Source organism: Galeopterus variegatus, unplaced genomic scaffold (genome assembly GCF_000696425.1).
Source record: "Galeopterus variegatus unplaced genomic scaffold, G_variegatus-3.0.2 Scaffold13202, whole genome shotgun sequence".
Classification (NCBI taxonomy): Eukaryota; Metazoa; Chordata; class Mammalia; order Dermoptera; family Cynocephalidae; genus Galeopterus; species Galeopterus variegatus.
Window position 1 is genome coordinate 3,770 of NW_007739313.1, and position 7,875 is coordinate 11,644.

At 49.0% G+C, this 7,875-nt stretch overlaps 1 pseudogene; it reads right to left on the reverse strand.

Annotated features, from left to right (window-relative positions):
* LOC103581503 overlaps nucleotides 1-6,703 on the reverse strand; it is a 7,861-nt pseudogene extending 1,158 nt beyond the window's left edge.
* Between the last annotated feature and the right edge of the window lie 1,172 nt (nucleotides 6,704-7,875).

Below are 7,875 nucleotides of genomic sequence, written 5' to 3' on the forward strand. Positions count from 1 at the left end.
GAGTGGGGTCTGGAGGCTTCTGAGGCTTGAGTAACGGGCAGCCTGTTCTCCACCTCTGCGCACATGGCCAGGCTGTGCAGGTTCATGTGCAGGTTCCTCATGTGGTGCACCATGGCTGCCACGTTGAAGGCTTGCTGAGGAGACACAGGAGCAGCTTCTTGCCTTCTGCAGCCTCAGAGCGCCTTGGGCTCAAGCTTTGCCTTTGCCCGGTGGCCTCCTAAAACCACTTTTCATTTCAGAGAGGGTACTGGGAGCTCCAGGGAGCTGAGATGCCCCAGGGAAAGCCCTTATGCCAGCCTCTGACCCAACCCAGCCTCCAGGGGTCCAGAACAGCCTCCCGCCCCCCTGGAGAGGACTGCTAACCCTCCACTTGCTCTTAGCAAAGTTCTGGATCTGGAGGCTGACTGATGGGTAGACGTCCCAGTGCAGGGCTGTGTTTCCGTCAATCCTGTGGATATAGGAGGGGATACCTGGCTACTGGGTGACTAAGGACACTCAGCCAGGTGGTGGGGCTGTGCATGTAGGTCCAGGTTAGAGCTGAGTAGACTGCCCCAGGAGAAGGGTGGCCCATAGTAGGAAAGGCTACAACCGGGGCTCTTCTTTCCCCCTGCGCAGGTCATAGTGGGCTTATGCTTTGGAAAAACCAAACCTTGCTGCAGAGCAGTATTGGCAGACTATGGCCTGTGGTCCCAATCTCCTGTGTCTGTAAATAAGGTTTTAGTGGAACGCAGCTGTACCCATTCATTCAGGCATTGACTGAGGCTGCTTTTGCATTACACCAGCAGAGCTGAGTAGTTGCCACATAGAGGGTATGGCTATGACTATGGCTATGGCAAAGCTTAAAATATTTACTATCTGTCCCTTTACAGAAAAAGTTAATTGACCCTTGTGTCACAGGGCACTTAGGTCATCACCATCCTTTAGATTAAAATCTTGCTCAGATCCCACCTCCTTCTGAAGATTTTAATCAGATCCCACCTCCTTCTGGAAGTCCTCCTCAACAAGGCCATCTGATGTAGAGTGCCCCATTCTTGCTCAGATCCCACCTCCTTCTGGAAGTCCTCCTCAACAAGGCCATCTGATGTAGAGTGCCCCATTCCTGTCCCCTTCACCTCTTCGTCACTGGTCCCTAGGTGTTCCTCAGACACTTGATATTTGCAGAGTACTGTGACAGCTGCTAAGGGAGCCAGAGAAGTAGGAGACATGGGTTCTGATCCCTAGGAGCTTACAGCTTACAGTGCAAGTGTGGGGCATTGTTTCACACTATGGACTAGAGTAATTCATGGTAAGTTGTGTAAACAAGAAAGAGCAGTAAGGAGGTCTGCATGGTCTGCAGTAGTCAGGAGCTTCAGGACAGTGCAGAGACTGATCTGGATCTTGAAGGATGTTATGTGTAGGACAAGAGGCAGAACTTTCTTTCTAGGTGTTGAAAATGGTATGACCCAAAGTATAGTTAGGAAAGCTTGGTATATGGCAGGGGTGAGGGAGAGAGCAGGGAGAGAAGTATAGCTCTTAGGCCTATATGCAACAGAGAAGGTATGTTGGGAATCCTGGGAGAGGAAGCTGGGGATTCCAGCAGTCAGGCCAGATTAGGGAAAACCTGGACAGACAAAGGAAATGTAGGCTTGCTGTGGTAGGAACTGGGGAGCTATTGTGAATTCTTGAGCAGGGGAATGACATGGAAAAAAATGTTTCAAGACTTTCTTTTGCTATTTTACCAATTGGTTGCTTTGTGATTGTTCTTGAATCACTTCACATGGAAGAGGTTTTGGTCCCAGAGTAAAATGAAGCTCTTAAGGGTGGGACAGAGTTGCCAATTCCTAGTGCCTCTCAAAGTGACTGCTTCTGAGTATTGCCACCTGTCCTGGTGTTGAATGACAGTGCCCGCCTGCATCTGCCTCCTACACTTGACTGGATAACTCAGCTTCCACCCTTAAGTCAGAACCTGCTCAGTGCAATGCTGTTAGCATCTCTTCCTGGACCTGAGGCACAGTTGTAGGCTCCTTGCATGTTGCAACAGCAAAGGGCTCAGGACAAGCAGATTCCTGGGAACGTATGGTTTTGGGACCCACAACATTAGGGCTAGAGCCCACGCCACTTCTCACTCACCACAGGTGATTCAAGGCCTTCTCGCAGGTGTACCGCTCATTCGGGTCCTTCTCCAGCAAGTGGCAAATTAAGTCCTTGGCTAAAGGTAGCAAAGACACAACTAAGGACCAGATTTCGTGACTGATGGAAATTCACTTCCAGTCTGGTGGGTGGCAATGAATGCATCTTTAGCTAATCTCTGAAAGAAGCAATTTTAAGAGTCTTAAAAGAAAAAAAAATTCAAAACATTTAACGCACCACAAACCAGCAAAGAGAGGCTCTGAGCAGCATCACCCACACAGCACTGCGGAAGCATCACTAGTCACGAGGCATGCATGTGCATGAACGTCACATGTGCATGCATTTGCACCANCCAAAGAAGCAATTTTAAGAGTCTTAAAAGAAAAAAAAAATTCAAAACATTTAACGCACCACAAACCAGCAAAGAGAGGCTCTGAGCAGCATCACCCACACAGCACTGCGGAAGCATCACTAGTCACGAGGCATGCATGTGCATGAACGTCACATGTGCATGCATTTGCACCAAAATGTGGGCCAGCACTGGCACACGGGCACACATGTGAGAGCTGGTTTGCTCTGGCTCCGATTTCCACTGAATGGGCCAACAAACATGTGACGAGTCTTCTCACACACACACAGAAACTGCACGCTCTGTTTTTAGTATCTAACTCCTTGGTTTTGCCACTCCTGCCTGGAGCACTATCCTGCTCCCCCCAGCTGGCTCTGCCCTCCTGGCCTCTCATCTAAACTGACCCACCCGCCCACCACGAGGCATACTGTGATTCTGCCTCCAGAAAACAAAAGCACGAACCTTAGACACAAATAATTTATCCGGCCTTTCAACCAGATGAAGATTTCTTTACTTCCCTTGGCAGCCCGTTCTGTAAGATCCTTGGGGATCCTGAAGAGCCAGGGCTGTCATCCTTTGTTCAGCAGTGTTTTCTTGGCAGCCTCTTCCTGGAGCCTGCTGTCTTGTACTTCTCACCCACTGGCCTTACCTGTCTCAGAAATGTCATCCCAGAATAGAGACTCAAACTCATAGTAGCCCCCCTTGATCTTCTTGAAAAGTTTGGACTTTTTTCGTAGAAAGGGGGATACCCACACAGCCTGCAGTGGGACAGGAAGGAGGAATGCTGCTCAACAACCCTGCCCTCCCTGGGCCCACCTCTCTCCTCCCCCAGCCTCCTACTGTACTCACAGGTGGACAACAAGAGTCCCAGACCAGTGGTATGACCAAGATATGGGTCTGCCTTTGATTCAGGAATGGTACAGATCCCACAAACTCTTTATACAGGAGCCAAGACTTGAAACAGGCAGCCCTAGAAGGCCCCTTAGTACATTTTTTTTCTCCTAAACCTTGACCACCTCTCCCTACACTTCCCCTGGGTCTTGGATGCTGCACAAAGTATCTTTGAAAAGGATGGTAGAATGTCCACTTGGGTGTAAGTCCTATGAGAGATTTATTTAGGCTGTTTTGTGCACTACTCTGTTCTTCAGCACCTAGCCCAGGGATTGATGCAGAGTAGACAGTGAGTGAATATTTGTTGCGTAAACAAATCAATGAGAGTAATTATTTAATATAAGTGGAAGAAGTAGAGAACGTAACTCACACTAGGTTAGGGTAAGCATCTGAGAGCAGTGTTTGCTGCAGGGGTGGAGGAATGCTGAGGAAGAGGCAACGAGTGGATTAGGAAAGGGAGAGGCTGAGGATGTGGGACGAGGAGCGAAAAGGAACTGCCCAACCAGACTCATCCAGGCCATTGTTTTGCCTTACGCTGAGTCACCAAGAGAGAAAACTGGGATGCAGGAACATTGGGTTCATCTGGCTTCCCACCCTGGCTCTGCCTCTCTCTTTTTCTCTACTCGCTCCACAGAGTGGGACCCACCACACTCACACGCAGTAAAGAGGGGTGGGGTGCAGGAGCAGGAGTGCCAGGTGGCTGAGCAGTGGGTCACGCTGAGCTCTGTTTTTATAACTTGGTGGAGGTCAGGACAGGGGAACCTTTGGAGCTATGTGCATAAGTGTGTGTGCATGTGTGTGTGTGTGTGTGTGTGTATGTGCACACGTACACATGCACATGCTTTGGAGGAGGAGCTGAGATGGACAGGGGAGAAGAAAGGATGAGCAGGCTCTGAGATTTCTCAGGAACCAAGCCAATACCCCAGCCTCTACTCACAATATACTGGTGATGATGCCAACGGACCAGCAGTCCACAGCCTTGCTGTAGGGTTTCTGGGGCAGAACTTCTGGAGTGGCAGCAAACCAAATACAGAGTCAGGGCTGGGGGCAAGAGGAGAGGGCTATGGAGTGGGGGCTGAAGGTCAGGAAGAGGCTTAGAGAAGAGGACTGGGCAAGATCATGGGATGGTGGTGTTTCTATGAGACTGAAAACTCCCCAAGGGCAGGGGTGTGTCTCCCCTGGGAAGACTAAACCATCCTACAAAGTGAGACTGTGACTTCTCTTTCAGGCTGGGAGTTCCCCATGACAGAGTCTATGACTCCCCCATCATACTAGGGATCTCCAGGGCCACATCTCCCCACTGGACTGAGTTCTCTCTGAAGGCAGGGCCTGGGTCTCTTTCTCAGATACAGGATCCCCAGGGCAAGAGCTGTGTCTCTCCCTTCAGACTGGGAGATCTTCAGAGTAGAAGCTGTCTCCCTCCCACTAGCATGAAAGCTCCCAGAGGGCAGAGGCTGAGCCTCCCCCGTTAGGTTAGGAGCTCCCAAAGTACAGGCAGTAACTTTCCCATCAGACTCTGGGCAGCTTCATACTGAAGATCCATGAGGGCATGAGCCACGTCTTTCTCTGATTAGGAGCCCTGGGGCACTAAGGAGCTGCCCTCCGTATTTATCACAGATACCAGGGCTTTGTACCTAGTGGGACTCAACACCTGCTGGTGAGTGACCGCCCTTCCTGAGTCGGGCTCTGCTTCCCACTTCCCAACCCCACACAGCTGATGACTGGCCAGGAGGAAAGGGATGGGAGTGGGAAGTTTGAGTTCCCACTTTCTCCCTCATGGGTCCCAGGAATATTCTCACCAGGTACCCTGCCTGCTCTCACCTTTTGGGGGCCCTACAGGGCTGTTCAGGCAGGAGGCCCCACCTCTGCCAGCATCCCAGAGTGCTTCCTTGGGTGTACATTGAGGGGCCTATATTTGGGTTTCTCAGGCCCAAACTCAACATCCTGTGCTTCTGGATTCCTGGCAATTGGGGGAGGGGGAGCTGAGGTCTCCTCCAGCGTGGGAGAAAGGAGAGGGGGCTAGTTTTCAACCCCTCAGCTCTCTACTGATCACAGATCTTACTGCCTCTGGTCTCCCTAAAAAGATAAAACCTGGAGGTCTGTCTGCAGGACTGAGAGCCAACATACAGGAAGGCTATGGGCAGGGCTCGGAGGAAGGCTGTCTTTAAAGATGAAGAATTTGCGAGCTGTAGGGGGTATTTCCACAGATAGATGGCTTGGCTGGCCCTAAACCTCATCAGTGAATGCTCTACATGGATAGTCCACCAAGTTGAACCCCATCTCTTCATAATCACCACCTCTGTGAATAATATCCATGTGGTTGAATGTAGTCAACTGGTCAACCTGCCTTCTGCTCCCAGACTCACCCACATAGCCTGGGGTCCCACAGGCAGTGGACATGATGCCACTCTGTTCCATCTTGGACAAACCAAAGTCTGTGATCATGATCTTGGAATTCTCTTCAGGGGTGAGGTACAGCAAGTTTTCAGACTGAAGGAGAAGAGAAATATCATGCAGTATAGGATAAAATCACCTGAAATGCATATTCCTTTCCTTCCCCTTGATATATAATTTCTTAGAAAGCTGAGCCCTGGGCTCCTGAGTTTAAGGCACAGCTCATCTTCCACTATTTTCCCTCCTTCCTCCTACCTGCACCCTCATCCCTACATCCCACTCTGTATCTTGCTTATGGCCCTGACTTTTCTCAGCCTTACAGCAATTAATGTACCAACCTCCCTACCCTCACCCCCAACTACCCCAGGACTGTTTTTGTTTTTAGGGAACCAACCCTTAATTTGTCACCTCTGATCTCTTCAAAGCCTGGTGCAAAGCTGTGCAATGGAGACCCTCAATAAGTATGTATTGCATTTGATTTTGATTGTGGCTGGGTTCAAGAAATTGGAATATTTTGGTATTCTACTAGGGTGAGGCATAGTGAAAAGTTTAGGAAAAGAGTGAGGTGCAAATTTGCAATGACTGTTCAGCCATCCATGGCTTATTTAACAAATATAAGGGCAAAAGTGGCTTGGGAGTCAACTAGTCCAACCCTCTTACTTTACAGAACTTGGGCTCCCCATGGCCATGCAGCTTCCTAAAGGGTCATTATCTGTTTCCTGCCGCGGACTCCCGCCTTGGCACCTTTAAGTCTCTGTGGATAATGCTGTTCTCATGGAGCTATTTCACTGCTGACAGGACCTGCTGGATCACCAGACTGGCATTCTTCTGTGTAGATACCCTGCTCAGGTTCTGGTCAAAGAGCTCCCCACCAGAAACGCTGTGGGCACAGGGACAAGGATACGAGTCTAGTTCTTCTTTCAGGTCAAAGGAATGAGGGTGTGTTTGTTCAGTAGCCATGGGGGACACAGCTATGGTGGAAAAGGCAGATGCCCATGAACTGTGATTTGAAAAGTGTAGAAAGACTATGCCAGTCTCAGAACACCCCCTATGTGTGCTGGGAATGATATCAATAGGGAGTTATTTCTTCAAGCTAAGCATTGACCTCCTTCTGGAAATTTCCTTTAAAATGCAAATACTCCTAGTTGAGGTTGCACCAAAAGCCAACAATCCCTTAGCGTGGACTTATTTCTTAGCTGCCTTTCTTACTGGCCTAGGACATAGGAAGCTGCTACAGCGCTGACAGCCCGCAGGCTGAGAACGTGCTTCAGAGGAACCGAGGTCTCTGCCTATGTTTTTAATTTTCGCCGCCTTTCCATCCCTCTTTCAAGGACCCCCCAATACTAAAGACGTTATGGTTCCTAATTTTCCTTTGTTCCATTTGGCTTCCTGGGATCAAGAAGAAATAAAAGTAACAACTAACCATTCTCTCCTCTTAGGTGGAGATCCTAATACTTACGAGAAGCCTCGTTTTTCACAACCTTTTAATTTTTCAGCTTCTACTGAGAAAATGCCTTTATGTTTTTCTTTTCCCAATGTTCCTCCTATTAAACATTGTGTTTCTACAGGTTATAGAACATTGCTAACCAATTCTCCTAGAATTACAGATTCTTAATCTGGTGGTGGCAAGCCAACTATCCATTCGTCAACCATTAGTCGAGATCTTTGGATTTTATTTTTTGTTTCTTTAGCAAATTTTAATGATTTTCTTTTTCTTTTTTTTTTTTTTGTCTTTTTTCGTGTCCGGCAACAGATCGCAACCCTCAATGTCGCGCCCGTACCGGACCGGGACCGGCAACGGGATCGCAACCCTCGGTGTTGTGCCCGCACCTCGCTCAGCCAGCGAGCGGGAACTGGTCTGCACGTGGGATCCGAACCCTCAGCGGGAGCGCCGCCGCGCTCCCAAGCGGCGCGCCACAGCAGTGTGCCACCAGCCCGCCCCTTTAATGATTTTCATTTAAGCATTATGCCATCAATTTTTCTGCCTTCCTCTATTCCAATATGTTTACAGGAAGAAGCTCACATATGGGACGGAGTCTCTTCTCATCTGCTTTCCCTAATTGGTTTAATTGTGGTTTTAAAAATAAAATTGTTGTATTTTATTATGACAATTATACTCAAAAGGTATATAA